This window comes from Herpailurus yagouaroundi, unplaced genomic scaffold, assembly GCF_014898765.1.
Source record: "Herpailurus yagouaroundi ecotype Mexico unplaced genomic scaffold, PumYag 100, whole genome shotgun sequence".
In the NCBI taxonomy this organism is placed as follows: domain Eukaryota; kingdom Metazoa; phylum Chordata; class Mammalia; order Carnivora; family Felidae; genus Herpailurus; species Herpailurus yagouaroundi.
The window spans coordinates 89,344,517-89,372,170 of NW_024412391.1; the positions used below are offsets into that span (position 1 = coordinate 89,344,517).

The 27,654-nt window shown below is 40.4% G+C and overlaps 1 pseudogene; it reads right to left on the reverse strand.

Annotated features, from left to right (window-relative positions):
- Nucleotides 1–11,810: 11,810 nt before the first annotated feature.
- On the reverse strand, nt 11,811–15,139 carry LOC121028046 (40S ribosomal protein S6-like; annotated as a pseudogene).
- Between the last annotated feature and the right edge of the window lie 12,515 nt (nt 15,140–27,654).

Genomic DNA, 27,654 nt, shown 5'->3' on the forward strand with positions numbered 1-27,654 from the left:
GCAGACAGTCTGCGAGGACTCGATGGAGGGGAATCCCTCCCCCAACCCACAGATGGTGAAATTCCATCTTTCACAGAAAAGAGGAATCCGAAAGACCAGTTTTCCCCCACTGGGTGAATGAAATCTCAAAGGCAGCTTTAACTACCGACTCCATTTCTAAATAGCTCCATCAGTGGTTTTCAAAGTGTGGTCCATGGACCAGTAGCATCAGCATCGCTTGAGAACTTGGTAAAAATACAAATTCTCAGGCTCCATCCCTTGCCCTGGAGAATCAGAAATCCTGGGGAGGGGCCCGGGGGTTTTGTTTTAAGCCCTCCAGGGAGAGGATTTTGAGGATGCCAAATCCAGAACCACCAGTCTACTCGAGGTTCTCAAATGTGTCCACAAGTCTTTTAGTGTTACTGCTCCGGGTTCCGGTTCCAGGGACGGTGCTTTAACCAGCAGGGGTGAGGTCTGGGCTTTGGGAGTTTTTATGATCACAGGTGATCTAATGTGCAGACTGGTTTGGGAATCACTGGGTCAGACTGAGATTACTTTTTTCTTCTGCATTAGCGGCAGGGGCCTCATAAAGGATTCCGGAGAGAAAGGCAGTGCATTTCCTCCTCACAACAGGCAGGGCGGGTTATTTCATAACCTCATCACACTTCTTTCCTTTCCTGCTCCCTCCAATTTGGCGCTTCCCCTTCCACCTGACAAGCTCGGGTATCCTGGTTGTGACTTCCCCCCACCCACGCCCATCACCTTCGGCTATTTCTTGAACAGGGGGTGCACGTCCAGGGAGGCTGCCATGGAGAAGGCTGCTGTGAGCGAAGAGAAGATGAGCTGCGCTTTCCCCAGGCCGCCAGTCATCAGGGGATGGTCTTCAGACAGGACATCCAAGCTTGGACGGAGGACATCTGGCCAGCGGACAGGCAGGCTCGGGTCATTCTCGGGGCTTCTCCCTCTCAAGCCTGAATGGGGATTTAAGCCTGCATAAGCCTCAGAGTGTCCAGGCAGTGATCTACCCCTTACAGCTGAGTAGTGGGGGCAGCAACAATCAGGGACACCTTTAAGGATGCTTTGAAGCCCGAGACCAGGAGCTGGACACTGAGGGTTAGTTGGCTGCATGCTGTGCATCCTGCTGAGTGTCTCCTGAAGAGGAACTGGACTTAGTTCTGTTAGGAGAGTGTGGGGTTGTCTAGGGCGCCTGGGTGGCTCATTCGGTTAAGCATCTGGCTTCCACTCAGGTTATGATCTCTGGGTTCGAGTTCAAGCCCTGCATTGGGCTCTGTGCTGACAGCTCAGAGCCTGGAGCCTGCTTCGGACTCTGTGTCTCCCTCTCTCTCTGCCCCTCCCCTGCTGGCACTCTGTCTCTCTCTCTCAAAAATAAACATTAAAAAAAACTAAATAGCATGGGGTTTGTTTTTTGCTTTATTTTTTAAAAGGTGTTTTGTTGGGGCGCCTGTGTGGCTCAGTCGGTTAAGCTCAGGTCATGATCTCACAGCTTGTGAGTTCGAGCCCCGCATCGGGCTCTGTGCTGACAGCTCAGCGCCTGGAGCCTGCTTCGGATTCCGTGTCTCCCTCTCTCTCTGCCCTTCCCCCACTCTCTCTCTCTCTCTCTCTCTCTCTCTCTCTCAAAAACAAAGAAACATTAAAAAAAATTAAATACTCCAAATGGGTGGCCATCTATAACAATGTGTCATGAGCAAAATGACTCAACGCACAATTACTTAATGGTCACTCTTGGCAACCACCGAATTCTGGGAATGCAGACACATGTGGGGGAGGCACTGGCCCTCCAGGGGCCTTCAGTTCTAGTGCATGAGGGGGCACAGACGGCCGCAGTTCACTTGGCGCTGTGTGTGTGTGTGTGTGTGTGTGTGTGTGTTTGTAATGTGAAGGGAATCTCCAATCGTGCTTCTGTGAATCCCAAATCCCTTTCAGGAATAGGGGTGGTAATGAGAGAAGCTGTTCTGGCCTTCTGTGACATGAGCGAACATATATCTCTGCATATGAAAACAGCCTTCAGGAACGCGAGACTCAGACTCAGTTCACAAGCCTTCAGGAAGGCGGGACTCAGACTCAGTTCATAAGCGGTTGTCTGTGAAGCTCCTGAGACCCCGAGGGCAGAGGGGACAGGAAGCCGTGGGCTTCGCCTTGTCACTCAGGAGGCTGGGGAAGGAACTGACCCGGAAGGAGGTCCTAGCAGCACGCGGTGTTATCCACATGGGAAGAGCCAGTATGCGCACAGCCTAGGCCCAGAAGCCTAGGGCAAATGACGGGAGGAAAGGGTTGGGTCCTACCAGGAGTGAGCTTCGATTGCATCCGCCATCCAGGGAGGAAGTGACCACGTGCGGGGATGAATGGCCGGGGCGGGCTCTCCCCCACGAGGATGTTTGGTCAGCGGGCCATCTGGCCCCAGCCACCCACCAGCTGCTCTCAGAGAAGGGACACCTGACTGAGCCCAGGACGGCTGAGGGGCAGTTCCAGGTCTGCACTCGGCACTCGACACCCAACGGGCTGCCGAGACCCTGCCTAACTCTTCAGATGGCTCAGAACTTGGGTGGCAAACAGCCGTGTACTGTGTCAGGCCCTCCGAAACCCAAATACCGGGAATGGGAAATGAGGGTGGAACAGGGAATCACAGAGAAAATGTTCTGGAATTTGATGGCAGCGATGGTTGCACAACTCTGTGAATCTACTTTTTGGAAAAAGCCCCGAACCGTACTCTTTAAGACGGTGAATTTTATGTTTTTTAATATTTACTTATTTATTTAACAAAAAAAAACTTTAAAAAAATTATATTATTTTTAAAAAAATTTTTAACGTTTTTTTATTTTTGAGAGAGAGAGAGCTCCTGCAGGGGAGGGGCAGAGAGAAGGGGGGGGGAGGGGAACAGAGGGTCTGAAGTGAGCTCCGGGCTGGCAGCCGTAAGCCCTATGGGGAGTTCGAACTCACAAACTGCAAGACCGTGACTCGAGCCAAAGTCAGATGCTCAACCAACTGAGCCACCCAGGCATCCCGAAGATGGTGAATTGTAAAGTAGGTGAATTTTATCTACATAAAAATAAATAAATAAAAATTTAAATAGATTTACATGTAAATCGTAGATGGGATAAGAGGAGGCAGAGTCTCTCTCTAGGAGCTTTGTGGAGTCCTGGGCCCTGGATCTGAGGCCAGACAACCCAGCGTTCAGCATGGGAGCAGTCCCCAGCCGGTGCAGCTGGGCCAGGGTGCAAGGGAGGAAGCTCCCCGAGGACGCCTCACCCAAGCCTTGGTAGGTGGGCTCTTTACATGTCCATATCCAGCAGCTCCTCTGTGTTCATCTTCGTGCTATTTCCTTTATTTAGCCATGAAATTTAATTAACATCTCATAGAAAATTCCAGTCTTATCCTTTCTGTTAATCTAGTCAGCGAAGTCACGTCTGTGCCAGCAATGGAGACATGGTTGTGAGCAGGGAGCAGAGAGCACGAGCAGTCTTGAGACTTCGAGAAGCCCTTGTAGGGAAGAAAGCCATGTCCCAGGGGATGGCAGGAACCCCGTCGAAAACCAGACCACAGGAAGCCAACTGCCGGAAGCCCTAGAAACACTGAACAAGGAGACCTTGGGAAGGGCTGAAATGTCTACTTTGAGTAGTCAAAGTAGTCATGGAGATTTGAGCCGCTGCTATGCTGTTAAATGGGCATGAAAGAAGTAACCTCTCAATTTTGAGTCACATGCTGGTAACTGATTTATAATTTAAATGTAAATTTAATTCACACGCATTTAATTTTTTTAAATGTTTTTCCCCATAACGATAGAGATGATATAGTAACTGCTTGTCTCTGTTATTAAATAGTATTCTGTAACATAATTTAAATGCCCATAGATTTTGCCATTATGTGGGATTACTACAATTTAGACAATGAATTTAGACATTGTATGACATATAACTTTCATAAGCAAATTTTTTTAGATACATCTTTGCACAATTCATGATTACTGCTTTAGTTTAGTATAAACCTTCCCAGTTCCCTTACATTCCTCCTCTCAGAGGAGACAGAGAAGCAAGGGACAGGCTGAGTGCTGTGTGTGTTCTCACTGAGGCCTCCCATTGCGATGTCTGTCTCACATGACCTCATATATTTCTCTTAGTTTTGACTCTGTAGCAATAAGCCTCCTCTCCATCGGCTCAGGCAAGTTTCTGGATTATTTGTTTTTTGGTGTGTGTTTGTTTTGACAATGAAACGATACGACCTGGATTTATGATGTAGTCCCATAGGAGGAATTGTTGGATACAAGTGAATAAAATTTTTAATAGAGAATATATCCTTATGTACACACACACACACACACACACACACACATAATCTTCACTTACATACACACAACACGTACACATATATTTGGAAGCTGACCCCCAAAAAGATTTTACCGTTTTCAGTTTCTATATCCATTTTCTATGTCTATTAGCATTTTTCTAAACTTTTAGGTCAAATGTAGTATTCCAGTGCTTTTTAATTTGGAATCTTTATGAGGTTGAATTTTTTCAACATATATAAGGTATTTGTTTCTCTTCTTTCATAAATGGCCTTTCTTGTACTTTGTTTATTTTCACATTTAGGTAATTGCACCTTTCTTATTGACTTCTAAATAATTTCCTCTCTGGGGCGCCTGGGTGGCGCAGTCGGTTAAGCGTCCGACTTCAGCCAGGTCACGATCTCGCGGTCCGGGAGTTCGAGCCCCGCGTCGGGCTCTGGGCTGATGGCTCAGAGCCTGGAGCCTGTTTCCGATTCTGTGTCTCCCTCTCTCTCTGCCCCTCCCCCGTTCATTCTCTGTCTCTCTCTGTCCCAAAAATAAATAAACGTTGAAAAAAAAAATTAAAAAAAAATAATAATTTCCTCTCATTGGTTTGCAAATATTTTTTTGTTTGTGAGTGTTAATATGATAAAATGTGATGGTGGTTTTAAAATTCCTGTGTTAGCATGATACTTAAAAAGTCATCTCTATCCAAGGCTATATTTGTATTGATGTATGTTTGCTTTCATATTTTGTATATTCATTTCACATTTATTTAAAATTTTTTTTTTAATTTATTCATTTTTGGGAGACTGAGAACAAACAAGGGAGGTGCAGAGAGAGAGAGGGAGACATGGAATCCAAAGCAGCCTCCAGGATCTGAGCTGTCAGCACAGAGCCCAATGGGGCTCGAACCCACAAACCGCAAGATCGTGACCTGAGTTGAAGTCGGATGCTTAACTGACTGAGCCACCCAGGTGCCCCTCATTTTACATTTATATCTTTAATTTGTGGCTTATGGTCAGAATATAGAATTTATGTGGCTTATGGTCAGAATACAGAATTTATGTAGTTTATGGTCAGAATATAGAAAGTATATTATTGTCTTTCAAAATGCTTCATTAGTTGTCCCAAAACCTTGTATTCATTAAATATATCCTTTCTTCACTTATTTGAAATTCTACACTTATTATACGGTAAATGCTTAAATATATTTTGGTCTTTGGTTTTACAAATTCTTTGGTTTGATATTCTAGCATTGTGCTGTTACCTATCCCTGTATATATGTTATGGTCCTGGCATGACACATTTTCCTCTGTGCATTTATTACTTAATATTTACTTTTGATATTTATATGTATTTATTTTTCAAGGCTGACTTGAAAACCATGTAGTCAATGGGCCCTTCCACACACATAAAAGTCATTGGCTTCCTAATCATTATCATCCTCCTCCCCATCATCATCCTGGTGAGCATTTCACGTTTCACTGAATTTAGAATGATGAGAACGTACGTAGCTGTATTAGGGTTCTCCAGAAAACAGAACCATAAGACGTGTGTGTGTGCGTGGAGAGAGACAGAGAGCGAGACTTTTTTTTTAAGTTTTTATTTATTTTGAGAGAGCATGCATGAGCCAGTGGGGGATGGACAGAGAGAGAGGGAGAGAGAGAATCTCAAGCAGGCTCCTCACTGTCAGCGCAGAGCCTGATGCAGGGCTCAAACTCACAAACTGTGAGATCACGACCTGAGCTGAAATCAAGAGTCAGACACTCAACCCACTGAGCCACCCAGGTGCCCTGAGAGAAAGAGAGAGATTTCAAGGAACTGGCTCGTGTCACTGTGGGGCTGGCACACGTCCGCACTCCTCAGGGCAAGCTGGTAGGCTAGGAAGCTAAGGGAGACCTGATGCCACATTCCCAAATCCAAAGGTTTCCTGGAGCAGAATTCCTTCTCCCAGGGGGTTGGCGGGGGCGTCCTCAGTCTTTTCTTTCAGAGTCTTCAACTGTTTAGAAGAGGCACAACCCAGCCCACAGGTGCGTATGGGGGACCTGTGCACTCGTGGCCTGTCCACGTGATAGTTTTGTCCTCACTGTTTTACTCTGTTTTCTAATTTGAGGTAATTGACCATATATATTGTTCAAATAGGGGGATTGCAATAGAAATCCAGAGTTCCAGATTGTTTAAAAAAATTTTTTTTAATGTTTATTTATTTTGAGAGGAGGGCAAGTGGGAGAAGGGCAGAGAGAGAGAGAGACAGAGAATTTCATGCAGGCTCTGCACTGTCAACTTAGAGCCTGATGCAGGGCTCGAATTCACGAGCCATGAGATCATGACCTGAGCCGAAATTAAGAGGTAGGCACTTAACCGACTGAACCATCCAGGGGACCCCAGATTCTTTTATAAGGCAGACGATCTTGATCTTGGAGCCCTGCGCCTGTTTCTGATGCAGGGGCTGTGCACGTGGATGGAGCACAGGGCTCCCGGGGAGCACAGGCCTGTTCCCCCACCCTGGCTTCTTGCACATGGAGGTTGAATGCCAGTTACCACTTATAATGATACTTACAATACTGTTTTCTGTATCTAAAGTTATGAAAAATAAACTATTTCTCCTATCTATGTTTCTATCAAAATCTGGGAGAATAAAAGACTAAGAGACTAAGAGAATAGATGTTTGAAAAAAAACAAGAGAGACTAATTATGAAAGAGAAGCATGTCATTTCAAGTGTGAAATGCAAATTTTATTAAGATGTCATTTTATAACAAGCCAGAGCTCGTTAAATGTGTATGTATGTATATATGTGTGTGTATAAAAGTATATATACACACACACACACACACACACATAGATTACATGTATAGAAATACGTGCATATTCCTATACATGGAAAAAGTAAGTGATTTAAATCTGAATAAATTGAAATAAAAGGACCTGAATTTTAATTTCAGAACTTGAATAAAATAGTCGTGCTGCAGTAACATAAAGACCTACGTTAAATGGAAAAAATCACCTAGGTGTCAGAATATTTTCTAGATAATAAATTTATATGAATGTCTATTCAGTGCAGCAAAAATTGCGTGATTCTCACAAACATTTACAAATATTAATTTAATGGGAAATAGCAGTTGCTCTGTCTGGTGGAGGTTGATAGTTTTCTGACAAATTCTATATGGATGCCGTGCTAGAGACTACGTTTCCCAGCCTCCTTTGTGGCAACGGTGGCCATGTGATTAAGTTAACGCCTGTGTAATGTGTCAACGTATGGACCGTGAGCAAAAGGGATAGATATTCTTTCTGTGCCATTTGTTGAGAAAAATGCTTATCATGTTCTTCAGTACTTTCTCTTCCTGAGAGTGGGTCCTCAGAACCACATTTCAATCATGTGGACAAGATAAACACCTCAAGAAAGGCTGGAACAAGATGGAACCTACAAATGATGCATGAAGCAGAGTAGCCCAGCCAACCAGGGCTCCACACACTTTGAAACTATTCGATGGGAGTGAAATACATTTCTCCTTTCTTTATGCCACTGTATTTTGTTATAGAAGCTTACATTTTTCCTGAATACCTTCAGCATATTGAAATATGGCTAAGAAGTTATAGAAAGACTGCCATGAAATTTTAAGTCACTCATAGCATTTTCTATCATAGCTCATATGAAGACAAAAACAATAACACTGCCTTGTAAGTTATGTTAACTTATGGTGGCAATGAGAAATCTTACACACCAAAAGAAAATTTGGACACAGTGTCCATGAAAATGCAAAGTCAAGGAATAACTTATTTTTGTGTGTTGAGTTATGTTAAGAATTTTAATACAATCTGTCAAAATTGGAAAATCTAACTACAGATGATGTTCCTTCCATGCTAAGAGTTACCACCCTATTTGTCGAGCAATCTACATCTAAGGTACTAACTTTTCATTTACTTACTGCCTCAAATGAAGTAAAAACTCACTTTGAGTTAAAGAGTTAGAGACAGAATATAGTATGAATGTGGGTTAATTAACACCATGGCCCGGATACGCTCAAGTCGCAGGATCTTGAGACAAAGTTTCACTGCCCTTGTCAATGACTTGGATGCACATGAGTATGCTCTTCACAGAGGGTAGATGTGGATTAGAAATGAACTGACTTGTTAGATCATTCAAGGAAAATACCCCACCTCACCTCACACTGAAGAAACAAAGACTTGGCCTCCGCTTTGCCAAACATTCCTACCTACTCTGAAAATATTCTATAAGAGAGCCTATAGATACTCAGTTATGATTTAACACTGTCAGATACGATGGAAATCAGCCTCGGCTCACTTTCTTTCATTGCAATCAGCTTCCAAAAATGAAAACATGTCAGCATGAACTGCATTCCCTAATAGTGGCATTAAAGGCTAAATTCAAAAACAGGTTCGTAATAATAACTAATACAATGTGCTTGTCATGCACTGGGCATTGTTCTAAGAGCCTTGCATGTATTTGATAATATAATCTTCCCTCTGATACAGGTGCTATAATTGTTATCCCTTTATTGATGATGCACTGAGGCCCAAAAAGTTTGAAAAATTAGCCCCAGGTCATAGTTCCTGAGTGTTAGAGCCAGGATAGAATTCACACAGTCTGGCTGCAGAATCAGTGCTCTTAACCTGTGAACCATAGTCTACACAGCCTACTGTATGCCAGCCTCTCATTTTGAGAGAAGTAACCAATAATGCTCACTTCATCTTTATCAGAAGAAGGCTGAATGAAGAGCTACACATGGAAGTTTCTGAGCTCAGAACATACAGTGACACATGTTTACATCATTCCATGAGAATTGTGTGCATATCCGGGGTGTGACTGCACTAAATAGAAAAATCATCAGACAAAGATTATGTTAGGTTAGGAATTTCCTAAATTTGTGAGCAGCTGTTTTCTCTTATGAAATATGAAACCGTATGAAAAGAAATATTACTCTCAGTTAAAGGCTTCAAAGGTTGAATCCTGTTCTGCACATTACAATGGAAACATAAAATTTGGTATTTCTATCTTACTACAAAATGTGTCCTATTTGTCAGGCTGAAATCAGCATCCCCAAGTGAGAAAAATTTGTAAAATAAAGTTGTTCTGATTGCTCAATTTATATTTTTTCTACTTGAAATTTAAAATGTAATCTTTAGTATAACAAATGTTTACATTGCTCGTTAAAACCAAAATTCAATACAATAAAAAATTTGTACTGCCTTCCTCACAATTTATTTTCTTTCATCCATTTTCATTAGGTGAAAACGCTGTATGCATTTGAACTGTGACCCCAGTTATAGATCAACATGGGTTTATTGATTAACTGGCAATCTTACTAAACTCTCTATAGTTCTAATATTTTTTTTTCAATAAGTTTTTGGGGATTCCAGAGGAAATATGGTAAGAGCTAACAAATACAATATTACTTCTTTCCTTCGAATATTTATAATCCCGATTTCATTTACAACTTATTTTAATACTAGTATTTCCAGATCAATGTTCAATAACAGTATAATAAAAGATGATGGTAATGGATGTCCTGTCATTCCCAGGTATTCTGTTTACACAGTGGGATGTACAGAACTCATGTGTACAGGTCAACAATTTTGACAAATATATATATCCCATGTGAACCACATTTCAATAAAGATATAGGACATCAAGAGCATTTTATGTTCTTCTGCGGCCTGTCCCATTCAACTGGAGGAAATTGGCAAGTCCTATCTCTGTAGGGTACCCCACATGGGTAGGGAAGTATCAACTTCATAAAAGCTCTGCAGAGATGAGGCAACTAGACGAGGCAACGAGTCCAGGCCTTTGACATCCGGCCCTCCCCGTTCCCCTCCCAAATCCTAGAGCTGGTGGATTTCTGTTTCTTTGGATGAATTTGTAGATGGCTTTGCAGTCCAAGAGTTGACTGGTGGAGTAGCAGCGAAGAGATGAACAGTGGAGCTCTTAGGTTCATCCCCTTGCCTCCCCTAAACTGTTTAGTAGGATGAGAACTGGAGTGTGTGTTTTGACCTTTCCTGTATGCACGTTACAGGATAAGGTAGCTGCTGTTCCCAGGGAGACTTAAAGTCGCAGGCCAAAAGGACACATAAGAGAAGAACATAACTATTTAAAAAAATATCAATGAGTACAAAGAAAACATACTGCAAAAAGAAGAATCTTTAGATCAGATGAACAGTGAATTGAAAGGAAGCATAACAATACCTCCAGGGCATCTGGGAAGGGGGATATTATTAATCTGAATCAGGAAAAAGTCATCAAAAAGAACCAGATGAAATGTAAAATATAAAAAATGTAGGAGTTGATATAACACGATTCAATTCAATCCCGGTCAAAATTCTGGTTTGGCAGTTTTATAACGAACCTGATTTGTTCTAAATGTCTGTTGAAGGATAAGGTCTATGAATAACTAAGTTAACTTTGAGAAAGGGAATTTGCTCTCCTTTCAATGAATGCCTACCACCAGGCCACAGTAATGGCAACAGTATAAGATTGACCTGAAAACAAATAGAATAGAACTGGGAATTTAGATGCATGCATAAGTGTAAATTAATGCATAATGAAGATGAAAATTATTTCAAGGAGCAAGGAAGGGGGTCAGTAGCCCAAGAAAAATAAAACTGGATCCTTACCTAAAATGGTATGCACGTGTAGGCTCCAGATAGGTGACAGACCTATAGGTAAAAGATAAAGCTAAACTGTTAATAGAAGTTGTTATAAGAAAATATCTTCAGGGTGCCTGGGTGGCTCAGTCGGCTAAGCCTGTGACTTCAGCTCAGGTCATGATCTCACGGTCCGTGTTTGAGCCCTGCGTCGGGCTCTGGGTTGATGGCTCAGAGCCTGGAGCCTGCTTCCGATTCTGTGTCTCCCTCTCTCTCTGCCCCTCCCCCGTTCATGCTCTGTCTCTCTCTGTCTCAAAAATAAATAAACGTTAAAAAAAAAATTAAAAAAAAATTACATGTGTTCTAAAAAAAAAGAAAAAAAAAGAAAATATCTTCATGATCTAGGGGAAAAAAAGAGTTTTCCTTTCATACCATGAATTAGCACTTTACTTAAACTTATCAGTAGCCACAATTTTGGGATAGGATCAAGTTTTTTTTTTTTTTTCTTTTTCTTTCATTGTGTATGCTTTTGCTGAATGGAATTCTATGTGCTTTCCTGATTGTCGTGACTAGGACTTCCAGCACTGTGTTGAATAAGTTTTGAGAGTGACATCTTTGTTCTGTTCCTGATCTTAAGGGATATGTCTCAGTTTTTCACCTGCTTATTCACATTCTTAATGACATCTTTTAATAAACAAAAGTTCATGATTACACTAAAGTCAGAATGATTGTCTTTTCTTTTATGTTTAGTTTTTGTGGGATTCTGTTTATGATATCTTTGTTACTCCCAAAGTCATGAAGATACTATTCTATATTTTCTTTGAGAAGATCTCGATCTATGAGCCACCACGAATTAAGTTTTTAGTATGGTGTGAGGTAGGGAATTAAGGATCATTGTCTTTCTTTTTTTTATGTCTGATCTTATTTATCTGTTACTCTTAGAAAATCTCATTTTTGACTGGACTCAGACTTAAAGGCAGAAACTTTCAGAGAGGACAGCCTCTGTCTCCTGGCAATCTTTTCCTTGCATGTTATTTTGACCTCTTTCATTCTCTTGGCCAAAACTTTAGCATATTCTGAAGCCTCTTCCTTATTTTCGTTAGTACACTGTTTCTTCAGAGCCACACCCCAATGTTTGTGTTGCAGGACACGTGCAGTAACCAGATGTTGAATCTTGGGGACTTTGGTTCTAGCTTTCTTACCATCTTTGTTTAGGGGCTTTCTCACAACATACTGCTGGACATCATCTTCTCTAGAGAGATCGAAAAGTTTGCACAGATTCTCCTAGCTCTTTTGGGTCCCAGGTGATGAGGCACAGCAGTATCAATGAGTCCAGGAATTTCCTTCTCTTCTTTTTTTTTTTTTTTTTACAATGACCAAGTTGAGAACACTGAGATTGGCATGCAAAATGCAACTCCGAACAGATTTACGCTTTCTTTCTCCAGTCCTCCTTGGTCGGTAGCAGGAATGTCCCTTACTCAGCAGCAGGCAGACACTTCCATGATCAAAACCCCCTGCTTCATGAGGAAGCCTTGTTTGTCATTGCCACCACTGATTGAGGCCATGTAACCTTTCCACTCTTTACCCACAGCATCGGCAGCAACTTCTGGGGCCATACACTTCCCATAAAAGGTGAAAAGTTTGCATTTATTGTCCATTTCAATGAGTTTCTAGCAGCCAGTAGCTGGGAAAGAGATTTCAGCTTCATCCTAAAGCAGCCTACTGCCTCTGAAGCACCATTGAAAGAACAGGATCAATTTCTTCTTTATGTGGACCTACAGTTTCTCCAGCACTAATTTTTGAGAACAGAGTCCTTTTCCTAGAGAATTGTGGTGGTGCCTTTATTATAAATCAAATGATAGTGTATGTGTGAGTCTATTTCTGGACTAATTTATTCTGTTCCATTGGCATATTTGTCTATCTTTGTGCTAATATCATTTTATCTAAATTACTGTAGGTTTACAGTAAATCCTGCAATCTGGTAGTGAAAATCTCCTAACATTTTTCCTTCAAGATTGCCTTGACTCTGCTAGAAACTGCATTTCTCTATTATTTTAGAATTTTAGGGGTGCCTGGGGGACTCAGTCAGTTGAGCGCCAACTTCAGCTCAGGTCACGATCTTGCAGTCTGTGAGTTCAAGCCCCACACTGGGCTCTGTGCTGACAGTTCAGAGCCTGGAGCCTGCTTCGGATCCTGTCTCTCTCTCTCTCTCTCTCTCTCTCTCTCTCTCTCAATCTCTCTCTCTCTCTGGCCCTCTCCCACTCGCGTTCTGTTTCTCTCTCTCAAAAATAAAATAAACATAAAAAATTAAAAAAAAAAAGAATTTTAAGATCAGAAATCTGTCAACGTACAAGAAAAACTTTCTGCTGGGATTTTGATTGTTATGATCTGAATGTATAGGTCAATTTTGGCACAATTGCCTATATTAACACTATTGAGTCTTTCAATCCATGGACATAATACATCACCACCGTGATTCTCATGATCCCACATCCTGGGCTTTATTCTTTTCTATAACCTCCTTGTTTTGAGTGTGGCTTGGGACCTAGAATTTGCTTCTAACCAAGAGAATATGACACTGGTGACGGGATGTCAGTGCTGTGATTACATTATGTTATACAAGAGTCCACCTTGCTATCAAATTTACTATTGTTCTCCTGCTGCACTTGAAGAAGCAAACTACCACCTTCTAAACTTCCTGCAAAGGGCCACATGGCAAGGACCTGCAGGCAGCTTCTAGGAACTGAGCATCTAGCAGACGGCCAACAAAGAAGCTCACACTTCTACAGCCACAAGGAAATGAATTCTGCCAACAAAATGAGTTAGTCTGGGAGTAGATTCTTCCCCAGTCAAAATCTCCACGTGAGAATCCTGTCCATCAGAACCTTGACTCCAATGTGGTGAGATCTGGAGCTAGAGAACCTAGCTAAGTGTGTCTGAACTTCTGATCCACAGAAACTGAAAGAAGAAATGTTTTAAGTAAAAATGTGTGGTAATATTGGACACAGAAATAGCTAACTATTACACCAGTTGTTTAGGTTTTCTTTACCTTTTCAACACTGGTCTGTAGTGATCAGTGTAGAGGTCTTATATACCTTTCAGTAAATTTGTTTCTGGATATTTTATATTTTTCATACTCTTAGACATGCCATTTATTTTCTAATTGCTTGTTACTATTGTTTATAACATAGAATTAATATCGTCTTCTGCTGATCTTGGATTCAGAAATTCTGAATAAATTCTAAAAATTTCTGAATAAATTCAGAAATTCTGTTAAATTCACTTATTGATTGTAATAGTCAGTTTGTGACTACTTTGGGTTTTCTATGCAGTCATGTTATCCAAGACCAAAGGCTGTTGTAGTACTTCCCAATTTTTATATATTTTGTTTTTTCTTTATTTATTGAACGGAGTAGAATTTCTAATACAATGTTGAATGTGGGAGGTTATATTGGACATCCTTGTTCCATTCCTGAAATCAAGGAGAAAGTGTTCAATCTTTCACCATTGACTATATCATTATCTTTAACTTTTATATATTTTCTGTATCAAAATTAGGAAATTACTTTTTTTAACGTTTATCTATCTAGTTTTTAAAAGTGAGGGGAAGGGCAGAGAGAGAGAGAGGGAGACAGAGAATCGCAAGCAGGCTCCACACTGTCAGCACAGACCCTGATGCAGGGCTTGATCAAAGGAACTGTGAGATCACGACCTGAGCAGAAATCAAGAGTCAGACGCTTAACCCATTGAGCCACCCAGGCACCCCTAGAGAGTTATTGTCTGTTCCTAGTTTGTTGAGAGTTTTATGATAATCAATGTCGAATTTTATGAGCTGCTTGGACTCCATTTTCCTGTGCCATGGTTTGGAAAATATACTGGAAGAGAAAGCTGAGTTTGGGTGAAGCTCATCTCATATGCTCTCATTTCTCGAGGATTATAGTCCTGTGATGGTTGTTGTCCAACCCTTGTGAGTAGTTGTTTTATTTTTTACAGCTTCTGCAGTGTTTGATAGCAGTTCACTCAAGATTTCTGGACTAGGCCTTCTTAGAATGCCAGAAGACTAAACAATAGGGAAAATGCGATATATTTTATCTAAAATTTAAGGATTTATACTTTAGAAAAAGGATGCCTAGAGAGTAAGAATGGTGGCGGGGAAGGAAAGGGGCACAGATACACAAAGGAGTAAAACAAGAGAGGACAACCAGGTGAGTGTGCCACGAACTCACCCCTCCACATCCACTGTCCAACAACATGTGGAGGGCGATCTCTGCTGCCATGCGGAAAGATGACTGTAAGAGACGAGGTGGCAGTAATAGTGGCCTTTGGCTTCCTTCACAAAGTGGTTCCTGAGCATTAGCAAGGAATGGTTGCCTGTGGTTTGGTTGAATCTTTCCCTACGTCTTCAAATAAGTAAATAAAGACAAGAGAGATGGAGAAAGAAACAGTAGAGGAGACAGAATGCTGGTCAACTCCCAAATCACCATCTTGGAGGTGGAAGAATGATACCATTTCCTTTTTCAGACAAAGCCCTGAGGGTTTGCTTCCTGGGATACTTGGTGAAGGAGATACAAAACGTCCCCTCTCTTTGCTTAGGTGGTTTGGTTTCCTTCAGTAAAACCAAGATATTCCGTAAGATAAGCCTTGTCTTTTTTTTTTTTTTTTTTTTTTCAATCTTGTGTCGTCTGCCATATATAATTGGTGTCAGTTGCTGTCAGGATCTAACATTAGGTCAACTGCCCATGTCAGTTTTCAGTTTCATTTTGTTTTTAACCTTTCCTGTGTCTTTCTGGATGTTTTGGGGAGACATCAAGGGAGAATACACTGGAAGCTGCTTGTCAGTTGCCCTGTTCTAACAGATACTTCATTGAAATCATTTATTACGTTTTCAAAGGATTACATTTTTGACATCTTTCCAAACTCTTGAGTCATGTTTCCTTCCAAGCCTCATGGCACAGAATTATGTATAACTTTTTCTTTAAAATTTCTCTGAAATGTAAAGCATAATTAAGCAAACTTTTAAAAACGGGTGGATTTGAGTCACTAACCAGTAAATATAAAATATGTAAAAATAGCTCTAGTGAGAGGTATAAAGAAAACTAAATAAGAACATGAGGCTTGAATACAGACTTGTCTAAATAAATTAGCCTTTTCCCTAAAATCAAAAGATGTTGATGATCTGTATATTAGTGTAAATGATCTGAGTGATACCATTCTAAAATGTTATTTTAAAATTCATCTGAATTAGCACAGTAGAATTTCCTATATCTTTCTTTTTAAAAAGATGAAATGGGAGAGGAAAAACTTACTTTACCAAATTTGACATAATCAAAATTTTTATAAAAATAGCTGGCTCGCCAGATTACAATGGGTCATGGATAGGCTTTAAATATACTTAAGGATTTTGAATATAATTAAAATGTTATTACAAATTAGTGGGGACAGGAAAAAAATGATTCAATTTAAAAATAGACAATCACTATGAATAGACACTTCATAGAAGACCAAAACCCAAATAATACACCCAATAGACGTGAAAATATTCTCCACCTCCCTCACAGTCAGAGAAATGACAAAGGTAGGTAACAACCAGGTATCATTTATAACCATCAGATTGATAACCATCAATAAGTGATAAATGTGCAGCTGCAAATGTACATTGTTTCAGCACATTTTCAAAAAAGCAATTTATTGAAATCACTTAAAGTTGAAACTAGACATACTCTTGATTCAGATTTGACTGCTGGAAATATATCCCATAGAATTGTAAGCATAAGTATTGAAAACAATAGGAGACAAGTATGCTGATTACAGATCTGTTTATAATGACAAAAATCTTGCAAATAGTATGAACTAATAAAGGGAAGGGCTGAATAAACTTTGGAATGCCACTAAAACAGAATGTTATACAACCAACCAAAGAATAAGTTAGAGCTTCATTAGTTTGCTGGAAGGAGCTGGATGGGGGTGGGAATGGGCAGATAATTCTCTCTCCAAACGGAGAGGCACTGAAAGGTTGCAAATAGAAAAAGTATAGCAAAAAGGGATGGGAATCTATTCCATAATAAACTGTTTATGTATTTACCATGCCTTGAGATTGGGGTGGTAATTTAGAACAAGGGAGAAAACAAAGAAGAGATGATTTCAATTTCAATACATTGACTAATATTAACTCAAAACAGGGTTTGGGTGGGAAACTACAGCAGGAACTGACTCATTTGGTGTTGTAAGCATGTTCATTTCTGTGGGGCCGAAGTTGGATCTGGCTGGGAATCTGCTGCTCAAGCAAGTGGTGGGGGGAGAGGGTGTGTAGGGAGAAGCACAGGTGTGAAATGCAGGGAAATCAACGTGTTGATATTTTGCATTTTCTTTACATAGCTTCCAGCTGAGTCTGGTCTTGAAAACTTCACAAGCCTACAGAGCACTGGGGATCAGATATCTTTACAACATAGAGATGCTTTGGGGGCACCTGGGTGGCTCAGCGTGTTGAGGATCTGACTTCAGCTCAGGTCATGATCTAGGGTTCATGAATTCCATCCCCCCCCCCCCCCACCTTGGGCTCAATGAGCGCAGAGCCCACTTAGAATCCTTTGTCTCCCCACCCCACCCCCCCGCCCCTCCCCTGCTCAGTTCTCTCAAAAATAAATAAACATTAAAAAAAAAAAAACATAGAGATGCTTTTGTTTTGGGGTCTCAAGAAAGCAAATTCTTAAATGCTTCCCACTCCCACTCCAACCTCACCAGAAAGCCTGAGCCATTGCCACAAAGAGGGTCATTTAATCCATTCAGCTCCCGGCCTCACTGTTGACTGCCATCAGCCACAGCACTTGGGCTCAGATACAAATGTGACTAGTAATTAAAATATCTGTCTCAGGGGCACCTGGGTGGCTCAGTTGGTTAAGTGTCTGACTTTAGCTCATATCACCATCTCGCAGTCCACGAGTTCAAGTCCCACGTAGGGCTCTGTGCTGACAGCTCAGAGCCTAGAGCCTGCTTTGTATTCTGTGTCTCCCTCTCTCTCTCCCCCTCCCTTGCTTGAGCTCTGTCTGTCTCTCTCTCAAAAATAAATAAAGATTAAAAAAAAAGTAAATATCTTTTTCAGGCAAGGGTCTCCATGTCATTGTTGTTGTTACTGTATCTGTGTATTTATTTCAGCAGCAACAGCACCATAAAACAAGGAGCATACGGGTCTGTGTGATAGGTCAATGTCTTTTACCCTGTGTAAGGAGGTTAACCCTAAGGGATTGGTCTAAAGATAAAATGAAATCGTTCATCTGAAACCACACAAAGACCAATCAAATAGAAGGTGTTGGTATTAAACATTATTCGTTTCAACCTTAAAGAAATGTCAGGTCAGTGAGAGGAAAAAGAAAATCAAAGAATGAATCCATCTTTAAATACCAGATTATTACGAGTTTTGGGAGATTTCCAACTGAACCTTTTCACTAAGTATATTTTGGATAAATAATGACCCTTAGTTCAAAGTGAGCAGAAGACACTTAGAAAATACTACACAATATTCACACAAAATACTACACAAAATTCACACAATATGTGAATATTACACTTGTGGAAGTGAACATTTGCTCATTTAATCTGCAGCCCCTGGGCAGGTGTTGCCTTCTTCCCCCTACATTCCAAAGCAAAGGGCTGATCATCTAAGCATAACCTTAGGGAAGGGAGGTGGCCAGTGACTAATTTTGTGATGCTTAGCTCAACATCGTTCTGATGTTTGTATAAGTTTGAGGTTGGAAATTCCAGAGTAGGTTTCTGTACAGAGAGTCCCTTAAGGATGCTGTGATTTCTGGTCCCTCCATGGAGAGAGGTGCTTCCCTTAACCTCATGCCTCGTGAGAGAAGCTGCAAGAAACCCCTCTGGGGAGAATGCAGGGCTGCCTCCAGCAGCATAGGACAGTCGAGGGCTGTGGTTGGGAAATAACTGAGCCATATCTACCAAAAGCACAAGTTTCTTGTAACTAGATGCAGGCCAACCCTGCAAGGGAAAGAGCCAAGCTGGTGCCTGTTTAAAGGGCTGACCCCATCTCTGGAGAGTGACGGGACTTCAAAAGAGAAGGTTGAGTGGGTATGGGCAGTGGAGAGCCTAGAGCCCAAGAGCAGGAGCAGTAGGCCATCGCCACATCAGTGACCTGCAGCCCTGAAGAGTACTCCTGGAAGTTGCCATGTGTCATATCTGAGAGACAAGAACCGATTTCAACGTGTAGCGTGGCCAGAAGCCAATACCAAGATGGTGCCACTGAAATACAGCTGAGACATCTCATAGGATCTTGGGTAGGAGGTGCAGAAGGGCCATGGAGGATTACATTCAGGGGCCAAAGAGCCATAGGTAACCTAGGAGCTCAGGCAAGCCTCTCCCTCTCCCCACTCCCTTGCCCTCTGTTTGTCCCTTGCCCCGTTTCTACCTTCTAAGATACTTTCAAATATACTTGAATCTCTGCTTCGTCTTTTCTTCTCTCCAATTTCCACTGGGAATGGTGCAAAGATTCAAATAGCTCTGGCTTATAGGTTTTCTTACATCTAGAAAGAACCCCAAACTGACAGTACAAATAAGGTGCAAATTCCAAGTCCCGGGGAGAGAGATTTTGATCAGCCCAGACTGATTTCTACCCTTAATTCCCTCAACTAGGGTCGGTGCTGTACGGTCGTATTGTACAAGTATGGCGGCCAAGGGCTTACCCATCTGGAAGTAGGAGCATTCTCTGGTCAGTAATCATGGTCTGAGAAGATATCCCAATAGTTGTCTGTCAAGTATACTCTCAAAACACTGAATACATAAATGCAAACAAAATATAATCCATATAGAAAAATACTGAAAAAGGAAACCAAAATTCAAAGAGAGAGAGAAAAAAAAGACTACACTTATCAACTGGGTCACTCAATATACATGGTCTGTATTACCCACTAAAAGGCAAAAGCTCTTTGATGAATTTACGGAGAAATAAGAGAAAATCTAACTATGCTGTTTACAGATGTCATTAATGGCTTGAACCATGTTAAGTAGGTGAAACTATGTGATTTCAAATGATATTAACAAAGTCACTTTGGAAGTTTCTAGAGCACCACTCATTATTCGGAATAAATAACTGGTAAATAAAGGATTAACTACCAATCTTTTTTTGAGGGTGGACATTACGTTTCAGAGAGACATTTTAGTAGAATATCAGCTGGTAAAAGAAGAAGTATTGGTAGAATTAGGTAATCATTTTTCAGCCCCTCATGAGAAATTGCCCTTTGGCGACCATTAAAAACTACATGCTAAAACCCTTAGGTGAAGGTGGGTAGGGAACTCTGTAATGGCTGGATGATGCTGGCCACCTGGAACCCAAGACCCAGCCCTGTCATCTAATGTCACTTACAATAGGACACCTAGGATGTATTCTTAGGCAAAAAATTGAACTGGCATCCAATCGAACCTCTTCATCAACTTATCAGCTTAAAGGAAATACAGGGAGTAGAGGAACATGCTAAATGACACTACACAGAAGCAACGAACCGAATCTAGAATATAGGAATGGCAACAGGAGAAATGACCTGTTTATTTTAACAAGCACATTGCATAGAAAGAAAATGGGGAGACTGCAGACTGTTAGAGATGAAGATAAGCCTAAGGACTCATCAGCCAACTGCAGTGCATGGAATTTATTTGGATCCAGATTTAAATAAACTAACCATATGATGTTATTTTTCAGACAATCAGGGGAATGTAAACCCAAACTGAGCATTAGATGATTAGAAGAAGAATTGTCCGGTTTGTTAAGTGAATCATTGTAATATGGTTATCTTTTTAAAAACCTTAAATGACACAAAACATTTATGGTCAAAATGATATGAAATATGAGATTTGCTTTAACACCCCAAATTATCCTTCCAAAAAAGCATGTGGGTGGAAGATAAAACAAGATTGTTAAAATACTGGTGATTGTTTAACCTAGTCGATTATGGTTTGTGTGTTTATGTGTTTATTCTTTCTACTTTTGAATATGTTTTGAAAATCTCTAAAATACGTCCAAAATTTTTAAGGCATTGTGTAAGCACAAGTAAACGCTAACTGTATTAAATCCATTCATTTAATTTCCCTTCCAGTAGGGGAGGTATCTTGACTCCCCCTTTTCTCTCTGAGAACGGCTTTAGATTTCTGGACTTCTCCTTTTGGATGCTTTGACTTCTCCCCCCAGTGAATATATAAGACACTTTAGTTTTAAACCACCCTCCGAACACCCAACCAGAACATCTACAGTCACATCCTTAAAACTGGCTCATGGATAAAGCTAACAGGAAAATTAGGGATGAAGTCCAATAACAATGAAAGCATTTCTCTGTTCACTGCAATGGCTTCAATGACTCTGAATTCCATTTCTGGAAATGACATCAGTAAGAGCACTAGAGCCAAGGACATAAAAGCAGGGGCACTAGATCCAGAGAGACCGTCTCTCGCCCTGGCTCTGTCACTGACAAAGAAGTTACTGAAATTTCTGACTCACTGTATAAAGGGTAGAAAATCATAGTGCCTGAGGCACAGGGTGATTGTGAAAGCATATTTAGCTTAGATATTGACACAGAATAAGAGAGCAATGCATTACGACACATGCTAATATAATATAAGTAACATAATATTTATATTTTATTAGTGGTGTAATATTTACTAATTTATAGTGTTTCTCAATTCATTTTTTACACTGCTTCCAGACTCATGCCTTCCTTTGTGATCAAATGATTCTGCTGTTTGGAAGTCAAGTTTCTAAATAAAGTTAATTTCTTCATAACAGAAAACTACCGGCTTAAACTAATTCATCCCCCAATACTTCCAACTCAAGAAGACATAATGGAAGCACACTCATTAATGAATTTAAAATCAAACTTGTATTTTGCATAATGTTAGATTTACAGAAAAATTGCAAAGACAGTATGAAGAATTCCCACATACCTCTCAGCAACTTGTGTTTTTTTATTTATTTTTAATTTATTTTTAGCAGTGAGTTTAAAAATTTTTTTAAATATGAAATTTATTGCCAAATTGGTTTCCATACAACACCCAGGGCTCATCCAACAGGTGCCCTCCTCCATGCCCATCACCCACCCCCCCTCCCTCCCACCCCCCATCAACCCTCAGTTTATTCTCAGTTTTTAAGAGTCTCTTATGGTTTGCCTCCTTCCCTCTCTGTAACTTTTTCTTCCCCTTCCCCTCCCCCATGGTCTTCTGTTAAGTTTCTCAGGATCCACATAAAAGTGAAAACATATGGTATCTGTCTTTCTCTGTATGGCTTATTTCACTTAGCATAACACTCTCCAGTTCCATCCATGTTGCTACAAAAGGCCATATTTCATTCTTTCTCATTGCCACGTAGTATTCCATTGTGTATATGAACCACAATTTCTTTATCCATTCATCAGTTGATGGACACCTAGGCTCTTTCCATAATTTGGCTATTGTTGAGAGTGTTGCTATAAACATTGGGGTACAAGTGCCCCTCTGCATCAGCACTCCTGTATCCCTTGGGTAAATTCCTAGCAGTGCTACGGCTGGGTCATAGGGTAGGTCTATTTTTAATTTTTTGAGGAACCTCCACACTGTTTTCCAGAGTGGCTGCACCAGTTTGCATTCCCACCAACAGTGCAAGAGGGTTCCCAGTGAACTGAAACCTTAAGTAAAATCATGCATGCAAGATACAACCCAGTCATAGATAGACTTTATGTCCTTTACTATTACAGACTATAGGAAATAACCCAGTGAAGAAATGGGCAGAAAACATGAATAAACACTTTTCTAAAGAAGACATCCAGATGGCCAACAGGCACATGAAAAGATGCTCAACGTTGCTCCTCATCAGGGAAATACAAATCAAAACCACACTCAGATATCACCTCGCGCCAGTCATTTTGGCCAAAATGAACAAATCAGGAGACTATAGATGCTGGAGAGGATGTGGACAAACGGGAACCCTCTTGCACTGTTGGTGGGAATGCAAACTGGTGCAGCCACTCTGGAAAACAGTGTGGAGGTTCCTCAAAAAATTAAAAATAGACCTACCCTATGACCCAGCAGTAGCACTGCTAGGAATTTACCCAAGGGATACAGGAGTGCTGATGCAGAGGGGCACTTGTACCCCAGTGTTTATAGCAACACTCTCAACAATAGCCACATTATGGAAAGAGCCTAAATGTCCATCAACTGATGAATGGATAAAGAAATTGTGGTTTATATACACAATGGAGTACTATGTGGCAATGAGAAAGAATGAAATATGGCCCTTTGTAGCAACGTGGATGGAACTGGAGAGTGTTATGCTAAGTGAAATAAGCCATACAGAGAAAGACAGATACCATATGTTTTCACTCTTATGTGGATCCTGAGAAACTTAATAGAAGACCCCATGGGGGAGGGGAAGGAAAAAAAAAAAAAAAAGAGGTTAGAGTGGGAGAGAGCCAAAGCATAAGAGACTCTTAAAAACTGAGAACACACTGAGGGTTGATGGGGGGTGGAAGGGAGGGGACGGTGGGTGATGGGTATTGAGGAGGGCACCTTTTGGGATGAGCACTGGGTGTTGTATGGAAACCAGTTTGACAATAAACGTCATATATTGAAAAAAAAATAAACTATTACAGACTATAGGAACCAAGTTCACTCATGGTTCTGGATTCCACGCTTCAACCAATCTTTAAGAAACTACCACTTGAATTTAGGGATAGTATCAAAGAAGAATATCCACAGTTATCTGCAAAAGTTACTAAAATACTCCTCTCTTGTCCAACCGCTTATCTGTGTGAGGCTGAATTTTCTTCAGATGCCTCAACAAAAACAACATATCACAATGGATTAAACGTAGAAACAGAAAGGAGAATCCTGCTGTTTTTCATTAAGCCAGACATTAAAGGGATTTGAAAAAACATAAAGCAATGTCACTCTTTTCACAAGTATGTTTCTTTTGGAAAGCATTAAAACAGACATTATTTGCCTTCACATTTAGTGGAATGATTATTGGTATTTTTAAATGAATTATTAAATAAGCATTTACACTTTTTATGTTTATTCATTTATTTTGAGAGAGAAAAAGCACGAGTGGGGGAGTGGCAGAGAGGGAGAGGGAGAGAGAGAATCCCAAGCAAGCTCCACACTATCAGCACAGAGCCCCATGTGGGGCTCGATCTCAGGAACCGCGAGATCATGACCTGAACCGAAATCGGGAGTCAGACATTTAACCGACTGAGCCACCCAGGCATCCCTAACTTTTTGTTTTAATCTTCAATCAGTAACTATTAGTAACACGATCCACCTAAATAAAATTCTTTGGAGTTGTCAATAAACTTTACAAGTAACAACGTTTCCTGAAACCAACAAGTTTGAGAACCATCTTAAGTGTGTCTGAAGTGGAGAAAGGCTGACCAGCAGGGCAATGAAGACAGGAGCAGCAAAGTAGCCCTGGGGAGCTAGTGATATAGTAGGACTATGGGTTTGGGCTTAATGCCCCTGTAGAGCTCCTGTTCCTTGTTCCTGTATACAAGGGAGTTGGATGGGCAGTCCTTGCATAAAGCTAAGACTTTAAAAGTTCTGCAGTCTTGGAGAAAGGAGAATAATAAACTCCCTTTGTAGGATTGGGAAACGGCAAGGAAGCTCACTTATGTCATGAATTTGATGTGGCAAAACAAAATCTGATGAGAAATTGAATCCCTGGGCCTGCACCTGAATTGGAATCCTGATTCCAAGAGGGGAAAAAGCATAAGCAAGTCGTTATTGTAAGTGAGAATTGGTTCACAGTGGTTGATACTTATGGGGCACCCAGAAGAAGCAAAAATGCAGAACCTCTTCACTGAAGTTCTTTAGTAACTCTGTTTCCATGACATTCAAAATGGCTTTGGGCAAATCAAGTTTTGTTAAACTGAATGTTTATAGGAGATTCCCCTTTTCCAACAACTGTGATGGGGAGGAAATTTCCTTAATTTGATGGAAGTTAAGAAAAAACAAACAAACCACAAACACCTGCAACAAATACACATAAAGATGCAACCATAAAAGCATTTCCTTAAGGGCCTGCGGGTGGTTCAGTCCGGTTAAGGGTTCAACTTCGGGTCAGGTCATGATCTCACAGTTCGTGAGTTCGAGCCCCACGTCGGGCTCTGTGCTGACAGCTCAGAGCCTGGAGCCTGCTTTGGATTCTGTGTATCTTTCTCTTTCTGCCCTTCCCCCCCCCTTGTGCTCTGTCTCTCTCTCTCTCTCAAAAACAAATAAACATTAAAAATTTTTTTTAAAAAAGAAGCAATTCCTTAAATGTCTGGAAAAGGACAAGGATACCTAGTATCTCTGCTTCTTCTTCATCAAGTTAGGGTTCTAGGCAGTGCACAAGGACCAATTAAAAAAAGGAGGAAAGAAATAAAGTTGCCTTTTCTCACAGATTATTTGAAATAATAAGACAGTTCAGCAATTGTTTTAGATACAAGGTGCACATACAAAAACAACCATAGGCTTATATGTCAGCAACAAATAATTAAAAGTGCAAATAAAAATATAATTAATATGGCAACAAAAACTATAAGGTAATAGGAACCAAAAAAATCCAAAAAATTCTAAGTAAGTGGAACTTATTCATGTTTATTGAATATATAAATTCAATAAATTGATATAGAGAGCTATATCACTTTTTATTCTCAGAGAAGGAAAGGCTCAATGGAAATTCTCCCAAAACATATAAATTTAATGCAATTCTAAATAATGTTCTAACATGATTTTTTACAAGTTGATGTTGAAATTCTTATAAATATCACATGGTCAACTATATTTACTCTCAGTTTTGAACAAAAATAAAAATTAAAAGGGACACATCTTACTAGATCTGAAAACTTATTATAAAGAAATGGCAATTAAGACAGTTGTATGTATCAGGTGACAAACTAACAGGCCAACAGCATAAGATAAAGAGCCTAGAAAAAAAATCCACGTGTGCATTTTTGAGAAGTATATGCAGGAGGCGGTGTTATAAACCGGCAAGGAAAAAAAAATCGACTAACCCATAAAATATTGGGCTTTCTACTAAAATAAAAATAAAACTAGATTCTTCCTCATTCCATAAGCAAATGTAAATTCTAGATTGAGTAAAACAGTAAAACTTTAAAAATAAAGTGTAGGAGAATATTTGAATGATATTAGAATGATTTATTAATGATGCACAAAGAATAAAAATACAAAGGAAAGATGGAACCATTTTTACTATGTATCAAATAATTCCCAAAACTCAGGGTTTAGAAGACCGAAATATATTTTTGGATCATGCTATGCTTCCCTCAAGTCTTGGCAGAGAGCTCTGCTCACGTGAGGCTGAAAGACTGGGTTTCCAGAACAGTCACCACGTTGAGTTGTCAATGACTAGTGAGCAACAGTGAGTGTAAATTCTGCATGGCTCAGGCAAACAGTCCATTTGCACTGATGATGGGTTCCACGGAACCCATAAAGTGTATGAAGACACAGAAATTCTGGTTTGGCTCTTTGAAATTTTCAGTAATGAGAGCCACCTCCGCAAACTATAGCACATTAATGACGATTGTGCTTTAAAACTTGTGAATATATTCAAATAAGTGTAAGATTATTCTTTCTCCACACTTCATTCGATTAGGATATGGAACTTTAATCACTAACAGCTTCAAAGGATCTCAGAGGGATCAAAGTTTTAGTTTAATTCTGTTCTGAGACTTTGGGCAAGTGATTTTAATCTCCAGACTTCAGTGTTTCATTTTTGTAAGCTGAGAAGTTTGGGTGGATCGCATACGACATTCCTTCTAGGTTGTTGATATCCCCAACTCCATATTTCTCCAACTCAGCCAAGGAAACACAATGTTCAAGATTCATTTTAGAATTCCGAGCTGCGGATTCACTGGCTCTCAAGTCTGACAGCCTGATTTCTTTATCTTAAATTCGTTTTCTCTCTTGTCATTCATCAATGAAAATGGTTTTGATTAGCTTAACTTTTCTTCTAGCCAGGCAATGATATCATTCTTTTGAAGGCTGTAATTAGTTGATGGAAGAAACCACCAAGGGAAACCATTGGCTAATTATTGAGTGGAAAACTTGGTTTATGCAATTTTGGCCTACTGATGAGTTAACAATAGCTGGTAATAAGGATTGCCAGCCAAGAATTCTCTGAGCTAATTTAGCCATCCTGTAAGTACCACACAAAAGCCCAAACAGAGCGTTTTCTGAGATTGCCAATTTTTCTTTGATTTCCAAGTTGAAGGGTTAATGAGGAGGTGGGAGCGGATGATGATGGGAAAGAATCCTCTTTCTGAACCTAAGAGGCGAACCATTCAAGGAAACCAAAGTGTAGGCTTTAGCAGAGGTAATGGAAGTGTTCTGTGGGACCAAGAATGAAGTCACCGCTGAGGCCATCTCCATATTATCTGGATCTCTTAAGGTCACCTGCCGCTCTTGTTAAGGTACAGCTAGCAAAGTATGAATGGTGTCTTGGAACAACCCATCTCTCTGGAATCCACTTTCAATGTCGAGAATCGTTTGGGGAAGGGAATGGAGCCCATACTAACAAAATCTCACTGAACTAGGTTATTCCTGTTCATTACAAATACTCACGTCTCTGTGAAAGATACCTTCAATATTGTACCTCATTTGGAAGGAGGTGTAAGTAGACCCAACGTTGGAGGATGGCACCTTTTCATGATTTTTCCCTGTTTTTAAAAAAGCCCAGATGGAAGAATGTGAACATTTTAATATAAAATATACCAAACCCCCAGACCTCCCAGCCATTAAACCCGAGGCGTGATTACCCTCGTGTTAATGA